Source organism: Miniopterus schreibersii (assembly GCF_964146895.1).
Source record: "Miniopterus schreibersii genome assembly, chromosome: 14".
In the NCBI taxonomy this organism is placed as follows: domain Eukaryota; kingdom Metazoa; phylum Chordata; class Mammalia; order Chiroptera; family Miniopteridae; genus Miniopterus; species Miniopterus schreibersii.
The window spans coordinates 8,762,871-8,776,100 of NC_138114.1; the positions used below are offsets into that span (position 1 = coordinate 8,762,871).

The 13,230-nt window shown below is 54.9% G+C and overlaps 1 protein-coding gene across 2 annotated transcripts in view; it reads left to right on the forward strand.

Annotated features, from left to right (window-relative positions):
• The first annotated feature begins 5,345 nt into the window (after positions 1-5,345).
• Positions 5,346-13,230, forward strand: part of RASGEF1A (RasGEF domain family member 1A) — a 56,517-nt gene continuing 48,632 nt past the window's right edge. Inside the window, exon 1 of one of the 2 annotated variants that reach the window (XM_081157703.1) lies at positions 5,346-5,452. The gene's annotated coding sequence lies outside the window, so the exon portion shown is untranslated. The remainder of the gene's footprint in view (positions 5,453-13,230) is intronic. The other variant, XM_081157705.1, reaches the window with a different exon arrangement.

Sequence of the window (13,230 nt, forward strand, 5' to 3'; positions counted from 1 at the left end):
GGTCGGCCTTATGAACTCAGGGACCAAAAGTAACCACATAGGATGGTCTGAAATGAAAACGTTCTAGCTAAAAGTGGCTATGGTGGGTAGTCACGTCCTAGGCCAGTATCTTCCCTGACAAAGGTCAATCTTTAGCTTAACTGAGCCTGTCTATTGTCTTTTTGCATCTATGATAACATACCTTCGGAATGTCAGAGTAATTTCCTTTTTTCCAGACCCCTCACTGCACCAGAGCAGAGACCTTGAAATCCCTCATAGTTATTGTTATTGTATTAATTGTTAGCTGCTAACTATCCTGTACCCACCTATGTAAAAGAAGTGTGTGTCTCTTTGTTTTACGTTTTATCCAATCCCAGAGATTTCCCCACTTTGCTTTCTCTCGCCTCCCTAATCTATCACCAGTGGATTTCATGTAACCCACTTACGTCTCCCCCTTTGATTCTGATGTATAAAATAAGTGGTAAAACTGCTATTTTCCGGAGCATTTTCTCAACCCATTGAGATTTTGCTTCCCAGTAATTGTCATCTGTTTGGCTCAAATAAACTCATAAAAATTCTTACAGGTTTGTGCGTTTATTACGTCGACAGATGTTAAAATGAGCTCTGTGATGACATGCTGCTGCTGTTTGAATAAACTGAATTTTCCTTCCATTGGCTTCTGTCTCTTGATTATTGGCTTTCAAGAGGCAGCAGCCGAACCTGGCTTTGGCATCTTCAGGATAATGGTTACCTCTGTGAGGGAGGTGGTAGGGAGAGGGTACACCGGGCACGCCGTTGGAGAACACCAGGGGGCTTCTCACGTGTGTCAGCGCCCTATTCCTTAAGCTCAGTCCTGGCTCCATGGGGATTCTCGATGTGATTATTCTTGAAACTGCACATACTTCACACACTCTTCTGTATGTGTGACTTATCTCACAGTTTAAGAAAAGGGGCAAGAGAACCATCAGAGAATGACTGAGTAGTGTTGAGTTCTCAGTTCCACTGGTAAGTTTATTGAGAGTTTACAGATGGATAGCAGGGCTGTAAGACCCCCCAGCGGCACTTAGATACCCGAGGGCATATCTGTAGAAGGCAGAGTTGAGTTGGGTTTGTCTGTCACTGGAGTTTCCAGGTGGGGACACAACGGTAAGAGAAGCAAGGAAATCTAGGGTATTGGCAAGGGAACAACTGAAAACCTGTTCTATGGAAACAAGGCTAAAAGGGGAGGCAAGTGGAGGCAGGAGGGAGAAAGCTGAAATCCTGGGCGACCTGGTTTAGGCAGGAATCAGATCCGAGTATCTAGTGCAGTCTAAACTGGACTCCATGGGAGGAAAACGCTGTAAGCCGGTGCAATTGTTGTGATGAAAGGTCTTTTTATTTTTTCAAGTGTTTGAAATACATTTTTATTCTGATTCTAAATGAAAAGAATGGGAACCATAGTAACCCAAGATTTCACTGCTGAATATTGTGATGTGACTGCAGGAGTCTTATATCTGAAATGCAATAAGGAAACAGAGGTCTTAAGGAGGGGGGGGCATTTGAGGCAAAGCAATGTCTGGGTGTGACAGGAACAGCGAGTGGCTGAATTGTCATGGACATACAAGTTTTAGTTCTCATGGCCTGCAGAACTCCCTCTACCCCAAAGCCAGGCCAAATAAAGGAACACACACAGCACTGCCAGCGTCCTGCTAGGCAGATGCCCTCAGGAGGCACTCTTCAACATGGGTAAGGTGGATGGCAGGAGTGCTTGGGGCAAAAGGGTTGTGCACTCCTCCCTCTCCTCTGACCCAAGCACGTTTGGCTCCATCGGCAGCACATGTCCAGTTGCAAACACTTCTTATCACCATGAGCATGACCATCCTGGTCTAAGCCACCATCATCCATCATCTCACTATTGCAACAGGCCTTTAACTGCCCCCTGCACGTCCGCTGAGCACCGTGGGGACTTCATCTTCCTGGAAACAGTGGCAATGCTATATCACTGGCAGTAATGAATCAATCCTGATTCTGTCCCTCACCCCCAAAAACAGATATAGCAAAAAAGAGGGAAAAGCAAAAACCTGTGGACAACAGCTGAACAGAAAGAGATGACAAGGTAGCCACAGACACCCCTTAGTTATACTGGAGATTAAAAATTATTTTAAAATTTACGTACAGTAAAATTCACTCTTTTTGGTATACAGCTACTTTAAGTTTTGAGAACTGCATAGGATTATGTGACCATCTCCACAAATCAAGACACAGATACATTTTCACAGCCCCTAAAATGTCCCCCATGCAAGAACTAACTGTTCCCTCCCCCCACCCCACCAACCCCTGGGCACCGCTGGTCTGTTCTCCATCTCTACGGTTCTGCCTTTTCTAGAATGTCATATAAATGGAATCATACAGTTTTGATCATTTTGACGGCTTCTTTCACTTTACATAATGCTTTTGAGAGTCATCCATGTTGTTGCCGAGTAGGGTTCAACTGTCTGGATGCACCACAGTCTATTAATTCACTCAATGACGGACTTTTGGGTTGTTTCTGGTTTGTCTCAGGAACTGACAGAATATGAGATACAATTCAGTACAACGGAGACTTGGACTTGATTAACCAATCTGACCTAACTGATACATACATAGTACTCACTGTTTTCAAGGGCACACTCGACATTTACCAAAACAGAACATATTCTGGGCTATAAAGAATGTGTGAGCAGGCTTCAGAGAATTGAAATCAGTCACAGTGTATATCCCCTGACTGTTGTATAATTAAATTGGAATCAATAACAGGATCATAACTAGAAGACCCTCTAATATTTGGAAACTAAGGAACACCCTTCCATATAACCCACAGGCCAAAAGAGAAGTCAAAATGGAAATTTAAAAATATTTTGAGCTAAATGAGAAAAATGCACTTTAAATTTGAGAGACAGTAAAATAGTGCTTAAAAGGAAATTTATAGCTTTAAATGTACATAGAAGGTTGAAAGCCAGTGAGTGTAGCTTCCAATTTAAGAAACTGAAAAAAAGCCCTGGACGGCTTTGCTCAGTGGTTAGAGCGTCGGCCTGTGGACTGAAGGGCCCAGGGTTCAATCCTGGCCAATGGCACGTACTTCCGTTGCAGGCTCGATCCCTGGTCCTGGTTGGGGCTTGTGCGGGAGGCAAGCAGTTGATGTGTTCCTCTCACATCGATGTTTCTCTTTCTCTCTCTCCCCCCCTTCCACTCTCTAGAGGAAAAGCAATGAAAAAATATCCTCAGGTGAGAATTAAAAAAAAGAAACTGAAAAACAATAATAATAAATATCCCCCCAAAGTAGAAACAATAAAACTAAGGGCAGATATCAATGAAATTGAAGAGACAATAGTAAAAACTCAGCATAGTTGAAAGTTGCTTCTTGGACAAGAATTCTCAAAATTGACAAAACCCTGGCAAGATTGATGAAGTGCAGAAAGAGGAAACACAAGATCCCCAATATCAGAGTGAAAGGTGGGACATCACTACAGATTCTACAGACGTCTGAGGGATCACACAAGCATGTTATGGACAACTTGTCAGGAAATAGAAAATTTAGACAAAAAGGAAAATAGCTAAAAATCACAATTTACCAAAAGTGACATAGGAAGAAGTGGATAATCTCATGGTCCTGTATCTAGTAAACACTAGGAGTCTGTAATCTAAGACCCTCCCACGGTGAGATCAAGCTGCAGATGGTTACTCATATTCTCACTGAAAATCAATCACGCACACATGTTTGACTTGTGTTCTATCACCTATGCATATTATACTTATAAAAACTTACACAGCTTGGCTTAAATAATATAGGGAGAGGTGGGCGGGGTATAGATGAAACAAAATTGGCCATATATTGGCAACTGTTGAAGTGGGGCCATTGGGTTTATTACATCTTCTTAGATGCTCCTTTTGTAAATGTTCAAAATTTTCCATAATCAAATGTTTCTGTTAAAAAAAAAAAGTCAGACCCTAACATTACTCCGTAAAACCCTCCCCCAGCTTTGCAACACCCTCTGAATCAGAGCGCAGTGGGCCAATGGCCCGCCGGGCTCCTCTTGATCTGCTCCCCTGGCAGCTCCTGGAGTCTCACTCTCTATCACACTCTCGCTCATTTCCACACCACTCTGGCCTCCCCCCTATTGCTTGCACATGCCCAAGGCATGCTCCCATCGCAGGGCCTTTGCATTTGCTGTTCCCTTTGCCTCAAATATTCACGCTTCAAATTCAGTGTGGCCTGCCTCAGTCACCCTTTCAGCAAAGGCTTTCCTGACCACCCAAAATGAAATTAATTCCACCAGCGGCGCTCTCTATCCCCTCTCCCTGCTTTTCTGTAGAGCATCTGCATCATTTGACATATGAAATATTTTCTTGTGCTTTTATTGCCAGCTTCCCACAAGAACGCCAACTTCGTTCGGCCAGACAGGGACATTCACACCAGTGTCCCAGCGCCCAGACCTGGCACCGGCGGGTGTGTGTATATATATATAGTAGGTGTTCAGTAAACACGTACCGAGGGAATGAATGAATAAGAAAGGTCCTCAGCCTCTCCAGGGGGCGCTGTGGGGCACCTCCCCGTCTTCCACCCAGACACCCCCACCCTGTAGGCTTCCTGGCCCCGGACCCGTTTCACACCCGTCTGAGTCTGGGCTGCCTGCAAGGGTCGCTCCTGACCCCTGGGGCTGTTGCCGGAGGACAGGGACGTCCTTCAGAAACACAGGAGGCTCCACTGGGGCCAGAAGACCTGGATCCTCCTCTTAGTCTTTTTGGAAAATGGGGATTATGGGATCTCTCTCGGTGGCTTTGGACCCTTGCTCTTTGGACCAGCTCTGAGATGCTGCAGGGTCACCTCACCTCCCTGCCCACCTGTTTTCTCACCTGTCCAGTGGGTACAAAACCAACACCTAACTTACAGGGCGGCTGGATGGTCAAAAGGAAGAACCGAAGGGACCAGGGTTTGCCTACGGAAGCGCGTTCGCCCGGTCTGAGGCCACTGATAGAAATTTAGGCTGCTCGCGGGGGTCCCCAGAAGACCTTCTACATCAGGTGGCCGCGTCACCGCCGGGTTGCTCGCTGCCGAGTACTTTAAACACGAAAGCCTGGCGGCCCCCTCCGGCCCTCCCTCTGCGACCCCGCCCCGCCGCCGCGCGTCCCGGCCCCGCGCTCCGCTTCCCGCGGCCCTCGGTCCCGCACTTCCTCCCCGCCGCGCCGCCCGCGCCCTCCCCCCCGCCGCAGCCACCCACCCACGCTCCTTGCCCGCCGGGGCCGGCGCCGTGACCCCCTCCGCGCTCGCTCGCTCCCCCGCGCTCCCCGCGCCAGCTGCGGAGGGAGCCGATCTGCCCGCAGCTGGCGCAGCGCGGGGGCGGCGGGTGGGCGGGAGCCCGGGCGCGGAGCATGAGCCGCCGGCGCCGGCCGCGCGCCGCTCGGGGCCCGACTGCGGCGCGGGGGCTGCGCGGGAGCTACGCCGGCCCGGACCCAGGTAGGCAGCGGCCGCGGGCCTCCGCCTCTCCCTCCGGCGGGCCGTCCCCTCCGGGCGCGGGCCCAGGGTTCCGCCTGGCGCGGCCGTCGTGGGGCCGGGGCGTGGGCTGCGGCGCGGTTTTGGGGACGCGGGTGGAGAAGGGCGGGCTGGAGCTCAGCGCGGGATTGCCGAGAACTCCACCCCCGGGTGGCTGCGCCGGGATCCCAGCCCCGCGACCCTGCCAGGCGCCGGCGGTCCGACCTGGGCGTGGCGGAGCGCACGCGGCCGGCGGGCGCGGGCACCGGTGGCAGGTCCGCTGTCCCGGCCCCGCGAGGAGGAGGGGGCTGGGGAATCTGTGGAGCTCTGCGCTGCGCAGTTGGAAGTTTCCATTTGCTTGTCCGCCTTCTGGGCCCCCGCGATGTCATCTCACTCCCTTGCTGTTTGGCGAGGAATTGGGGGTGAGCTCAGCATTTGAGGGGAGCCGGCCCGGGCCAGGGCGGGATGGCCCTCTGCGCCGTGGGCAGGGTCATTTGAAGGACCGTGCTCTCTTTGCTCCAGGCCTTGCTGGGAGCAGGGCCTGGGCCAGGTGCAGCTTGTTCTGGTTGCTTGTGTGATTGGGGAGGGGGCTCCTGCAGTCCAGCGAGTGACACTCAGCAGGCCCTTGCCCCTTGCATCTCGGGCAACTTCTGAGGGGAGGGCAGAAGCTGGTGGACATTCATGGGGATGCGTCCTGTCCCCTGGGAGCGGCGTGGGTGCTGAGATGTGGTGGTTGCAGGGCTCACTGCTTCTCTGCTTAGAGCTGGGAGTCCCCTCTGGTCCACCCTCCCTCCCTGAGCCTTGTCATTCTTTTCTCACCCTCTGGAGCAAGGGAAGGGCCCAGATAGCCACTTGTCCCAGGAGCACAAGACATAGAGTCAGGTTGGCATGCAGGAGAACCTCACAGAGGCAGTAGCCTGTTCTGCCCCTCAGGGTCTCCCACCTCCCTCTGGACAGCCTTGCCCAGCCCAGCCCAGCCCAGCCCCCTGGGTCCAGGCTCTCTTCCTGCCTGGAAAGGAGGCCAAGAGAGCAAGCACAGCTCCTGTCACAAGCAGGGAACTAGGGAGTCAGAAGGCACAGGTCTTGACACTGCAGGCCCCTCTGAGACTCAGTTTCCCCATCTGTAGAATGACACCATGATTTCAGTGACAGGAGGGAAGTCCCCTCTCTGACATACAGGGACACTGCAGTGGGACTTCAGGACCCCAGCGCAGAACAGGAGGAGAGGATCCTGAGCAGAGGAAGCGAGGACTTTGACTTGGGGCACTAGATGGGTTCTCTGTCCCTCCAGCCCTTTTCTGTTCTTTGAGATGTGGGTTATAATGACCTAGCAGCCTGGGCCTGGGTGGCGGTAGAACCCGAAGCCTTCTGAGAAGGGTGGAGCAGTTCAAACCGCTTGCTGACGCTCTCCCAGGGCAGTTGTGTACCCCTGCAAATGGCCACAGGGTTTGGGAGCACAAGCAGGTGTCCTCACGGATGCCCTGGTGCCTGAAAGCTAGCCAGCAAGTTTGTTTTTCTGGAATTGCCAGCCTCATGGCTTCCTTCCACCTGGAAAATCATAGAAATGAACAGTTCACAGAGAGCAGAGGATTTCTTTGGTGTAACTTAGCAACTGCAATCGAGGAGGGGGGAGAAAAGCCGGGACCACCAGCAATATGTTGGGCAGGCCTGAGTGGGGAGGGTGGCTCTAGCACAAGTGGCCCCCAGGCAGGTGAGGAACAGACCTACTGCTCTGTCCCCTGGCCCTCCGGAGGAGAGTGCGCTGCAGCCAGATGCTCAGGCGTGGTCTGGGATCCCCTGGGCACACCTGTCTCCCCTGTAGAGTAATGAGCAGGATGAACAGGATTGTGACAGCTTTGGGTTACTGTCGGTTTTGAGCCACAGAACCCCATTCTCGAGCCACATGTGTCACAGAAGCCAAAGTTATCAAATAGATCAATGGAGGGGCAGGGCTAGAAGCTGGGCCTTTACAGTCCAACCATTGCCCTGGGGTGGGGGTGTGGCTGGTGTAGGATGCACATCTCTCCCCCAGAAGAGGGCCCCTGGCCCTCCCCACAGGGCCTGCTGGGGGTGGGTCCCAGGGCCTCGTGGAAGGGACAGAGATGCAGATCAGGGCCTGTCCAGGTGGTCGTGACTCAGTTTGGCTGCCAGTCCTGGCCCATCCTCCCGGGCCCCTGCTGGGACTCCTCCTCCCTCCCCCTTCCCTCCTGGGCCATCTGCTGCAGCCCTGGTCGCTAGGGCTGGTTTTCTTAGCGCTGAGATCTGCCTCCGGTGCCTCCTACCCACTCCAGGCTGCCGTTTGTTCCTTTGCCCCCCGGTGCCCACCTCCATCTGATGAGTGTGTACTTAGCAACGTGTTGCAGGCAGTCTGAGGAGGGGAGGGGAGGGGAGGGGAGGGCTGGGGAGGGAGGCCATCATCATGAGGGCTCAGGTGGCACCGGCAGGGAAACTGCCATGGCGGGGTGGGTTCTGATACCCACCAGTCACATGTCGCGGGGGCCTCTGACCCGAGGGGGTCTGAGGAAGACCTTCTGCTCTCTTTCCGTAGTGCATGCCCTTCTTGCCTCCTTCTGGGCACAGAGGGCTGTGTAAACACATGTATGTGTCAGGGAGTGAAAGCAAAGGATGCCCTGGCCTGGCCCAGAGGAGGCTGCCTCTGTGGATCCATTCAGAATGTCCCTGCACTGGGGACACAGGAAGTGCCAGTCTAACAAAGCTGGAACCAGATTTGGGAAGGTCAGCAGAGGTCAGCCTGGCAGTGGCGTGGCAGGAACCACGGAAGGGAGACCCCCACAGTGACCTGGCCACTCAGCGCAGGAGGGCCAGGGTCAGGGTGGACGATAAGGCTCCAGGGGCAGGGAGGGCCATGGGAATGGGTTTCCTGGGATGAGCCTCAGGCCCTGAAAAGAGGCTTGTGAGAGGTGTCACCAAGAGTGTGCAAGTGTCAGCATCCATCTGATGCCGGCCAGGGCCAGGGTGGGGCAGGGGTGTGAGTGCCGCCTGTCCCCTTGCTGTCCCTGCTGGGGGTAGGCAGTGTGATGACCTCAGGCGTCTGAAGGCTCTAAAGACCCGTATTTCCTGAGAACCACACAGGTGCCAGTGGTCCTGCCCTGGGAAGCTCCTCCTCACCGTGCTTGTTCGGCGGGGGCTCGCCGGGGCAGTGCAGTGGTGCCGGATGTGGCCAGCACACGAGAGAAGAGCCTCTCGTCTCCCCACCGTGAGCACCTGCACTGGGCCAGGGCCAGGCGGAGCCTGTGCTGCCAGGGTGGCGGCAGGAGTTCCCATCCTGCGTGTCCCTTCTGAGCGGCTGTGGGGTTCTATGGGTGTAGGGTGAGTTCAGGGAGCAGTGGGCTCCCTGACCAGCTCAAGGAGGAGGGGCCCAAGGCTGGGCCTCTGTGAGTCTCCCTGACTCTTTAGAGGAGAGCACCCATTTCTCCTGTGGGACACACATGGTGAGCCCCTGAGTCAGGAGCCACCATGGGGCACAGTGTGGGGCCCTCAGGGGGCACTTTGTTCCATTTGTCCAGCTCTTGCATCACCCAGGGTGTTGCTGCCCTAGTTGACAGGTGGTTACTTGTGTAAAGCTTCCCCCAGCTTGAACACAACAAGCGCTTCTCAGCTGTCCCCCTCTCCAGCTATTTTCCACCCTCCTGTCTTCCCCTGCGCAGTGGACGTGGAAGCCAAGTTCTCTCCTTGCTCACTCCACATCCTCGCTTCCCACTCCAAGCTGGGTGGCCCCCTTCACTCCAGGGAGGTGGTCTTTAGAGGCTTGGGGATATCTGCAGGCGTTCACTGCCCCTGCTCCCAGGTATGCGTCACCTGGGCCTCGGTGTCCCCTGGCCTCCCTGCAGCAGGTTCTGCAGGCTCCCTCTCCTCTCCTAGGGCACTCTGTTCCCATTCCCCAGGAACTGGACCTGTACCCTCCCCTTCACAGCTTCTGTTCCTTCCTTGATACTGATCCCTTTCCAACTCATATCAGCCCTCCTGACCTCTGGGTTCTGTCAACACTGAAGCTAGTGCCTGCTGGGTGCCTCCCAGGTGACCACAGGCAGCCTGTCCACTGTCATCATTCCCTGAACCTCTCCTGCCCGCTGCTCCCCATCTGAGCAGGTGGGACAGCTGGGGTCTCCCTGTGCCTGTGCCAGGCCCCCCTCGCATGAACTGTTATCAGCCAGTCTGGCCCGCCACCGCAGACCTCTCCTCTACCTCCTCTGCCTGTCCCTGCCCACAGCCACCTCCACAGGTCGGGGTGCCCTGCCCTGGCCTGGGCAGGTGCAGCAGCCGCCTTCCCCTGCAGCCCTTTCACACCACAGCCAGTAACCTTTTTAACCTTCTCGCTCTGAAGATGCTCGGCCCTTCTGCTTCCATGCAGGTCCCCTCCCCCCACCTAGTTGGCTCCCAGCCTTCCTGGGTGCCTTTCTGCATGGGCATGTGTGCCAGGCGCCTGGGGCCTCTGCTGTGTGCTGCCCCGTGTAGTTGTCAGTCTGTGACCCCTTGCAGTCATGTCTACACCTGGCTTGTTATCCCCAATTGGACCCTGAGCTCAGAAATGGTGGCTGCCCTGCAGACTCAGCAGACATTTGTGGAATGTGTGTGAAAGTCTGCGAGCAGTTGTGTGTAGTGGGGCAGAGAGGTGCAGAGTTGTGCCTGGGAGCCTGTGGGGAGGGTGGGGGCCAGGAGGTGAGGGCTGGTGGGGTGCCGGGCCTGGGCCACACTGCTATCCCCATTCTGGGAGAGGAGAGGGGGAGTAGACCCACAAACTCTGGGACAAGCAAGGGGGAGGTTTCTGGGGACCTAGACCTGTTCAGGAAGGCGTCTGGGGGTGGGGCTGGGAGGCCAGGCTCCTGCCTGTTGTCACCACCACTTCCATCTATCCTAGTGTCACCCTCAGATGCTACCTTGAAGAGAGTTCTCCCTAGATCCGGTTGCCATAGCAACTCTGTTAACAAAGAGGAGCTGGTGGTGGAGGAGCCTGTCTCTCCCAGAAGCTGAGGGGGCTGGGCGAGGCTGCGTCCTGGCGGTTATTAGCCCAGCCTGCTTGCCCACCCCCGCCAAAGCTGCTCACCGCCTCGGCCCTTCTCCTGACCCGGTTTGCCAGTGAGGCTGAGACTCTGGTACCAGACTCTCCTGACGTGACTGTCAGGAAGCCTCAATTCCATCTGGGTATGGCCTGGATCCCAGCCACAGCTGGGTCACCAGGAGGGCCCAGGGCGGCCCCCAACTTGGGGTGTGGGGGTGTGTGCTCATCTATGGCACTGGGCACTTCCTACGGTGAGGAGCCCCCTCTTGTCACTGTAGAAACCCAGCTCAGAGGCCCAGACTTCTCCTGCCTGAAACTTCCCCTGTGCCCAAGCCCCTCCTGCTGTGAACTCTGAACCAGCCCTCTCGGGGCCCGGCCTCCTCTGAGCCTGTGGTCCTGATGAAATGGGGTGACACGCAGGGCTGTGGGAGAGTGAGGAACTGGGCAGCCCCACGGCCAGCCGTGCTGACTGCGGAGGGTGGGCCCTGGTTGCTAGGACCCAGGTTTCTGCCCTTCAGCTGAGGGTTGGGGAAGAAGGGTGGGAGGCTGGGTGTGCGGACCAGGGGAGGCTAGGGGATTAGGGCTGGATGGATTAGGGCTGGATGTTTAGGGCTGCATGGGGTTGGAGGCTCACATAGGAGAAGCTTGTGGAGTTCCTGGTGGAGTCTCCACAGTTCTCAGGAGTTAATCGTGCAGAGCAGCCTGTGTCAGTGATTCATTTTATTATTGTTATTAGTAGTGGGTAGCCCCTGCTGGCCGGATGAGGCCGTTAGCAGGAGAACATTCAGTCTGGCCATGGGGAGAGCCCATGTCCTATCTACGCTGCCCATCCAAGGCCAGGGCCCTTCCTGCTAGGCCCCTCCATTCTCTGGTCCAATGGCCTGGAGCCCAGCTCATCCCCACTAAGGTGATATGGCTGGTGTCCCTGGGAGTGCTTGCTGCTGAGGGTGACCTTCGGCACCGGACCCTGGGTCACTGCTGGCTCAGCACAGTGGGCGTTCTCAAGGACCTAGGAGGGAGGGTTGACCGTGAGCAGGATCGTGCAGGTGCGAGCTGTTCCTCTGGGAAGGGCCAGGGCAGCTAGAACCAGTTTCACAAGTGGGCCTCCTGCAGAGGGCGGGGCCTGGAGGGGAACTGCCCACAACACGTGCCTCGCCCCCAGTGGCTAAGGAGCTCAGGCGAACAAGCAGAACACTGCAGTCAGTGAGGGAACTTTGGTGAAAATTGCCTGCAGACGAGCTGGGAAAACACCTGAAGGTTTGTCACAGAAACACTGCGATTCAGGCCATGTTTTCTGCCCATAATGCAGTTATGATAGAAATTAATTACAAAACATAGTTTTAAAACATCTAATATTTGGAAAATTTAAAACACGTATAAATATTTATTGGATCAAAGGACAAATCATAATGGGTATTAGATGACACTGGAATAAAACAAAACTATAATGAGGGACACTGGTAGGACACAGCCATAGCGGCTCTGCAGATGTGTTGCTGGGTGGTTCTGTCTGGACAGCCCAGTTCTTTGAGAAGTTTATGTCCAGGTGCCTCCTCCTTAGCCCTGGCAGTGGGAAAGGGGCCGGGAATCAGGCACCTTGGAAAGAGGTTAGAGGCAAGGAATGGTGGGCAAGACTCCTGAGGACTGCAGGGGGTCCTTAGGGGTGTGTGGAATCCCCTGGCTTCTCCTTGCGGTCAGCCAGGCCAAGTCTGAGGGAGCTGCCCTGCCCATGATCTTGCAGAGACCAGGGGTTTTAAAGCATGCTCCCTGGCCAAGGTGGCCACCAGGATGTGGCCCCAGGTCACAGCCATTCACAGCCCCGGAGGGAAGGACTCCAGGCATGTCCAGAGTTTGGGCCTGAAGAGCTGCTGTTAAATGAGGAGACAGGATACTGTTAGAGGAAGAAAAGAGGAGGGATTTCCATCAAATGACTCGTGCCAGGAAAGGCTCAAGATTGCAGAGTGGAGTGAGGAAAGAGCAGCAGGCAGTGTGGCGGTGGCCAGAGCCCTTGGACCACCTTGTCCATGCTCAGGATATTGGCATGCTGTGCGTTTGTGTGTGTGTGTGTGTACGTTCACACACAAGCACCCGGGAGGGGTCCCTGAACAGCCCTCTGCCCCAAAGTTTCTGCTGTACGATTCAATAAAACGTGACTTAATTTAATGCCCCAAATGTATGTTTTTTATGCTGGCATCATTATACCAATTTTGCTGATGAGCCTCCTGGGTCTGAAGGGAAGGGTAGAGGTAGAATTTTTCCTCTGTGCCAAGGAGCACTTTGGAGAGTGGGTAACATGCTTCTTTGGTGCCCCCCTTGATCTTCCTGTGTCCTTCTTGTTGCCTGGACCCTGCCCATATCCAGGACCTGGGCTGACTCTCACCATGGCCTTTCCTGCCTTTGACCGTGACCTCCCCTGTCCCCTGTGCCTCCCGGAACTCACCCCTCCCCTGAGATGGACTCAGGCAAAGCCATTGAAGAACCAGAAGCACCTGGAGAGATGTCTGATCATCCATTCTCTGAGGTGCAGGTGGAACCTGCGTGCCAGGCCCAGAGCGATCAGGGCAGGAGGGAGTGTGTGTGTGTGTGGGGCTTCAGTGTAGAACAGTGATCAGGGCAGGAGGAGGGAGTGGGGGGCTTTGGTTTAGAACAGTGATCAGGGCAGGAGGAGGGAGTGGGGGGCTTTGGTTTAGAACAGTGATCAGGGCAGGAGGAGGGAGTGGGGGGCTTTGGTTTAGAACAGTGA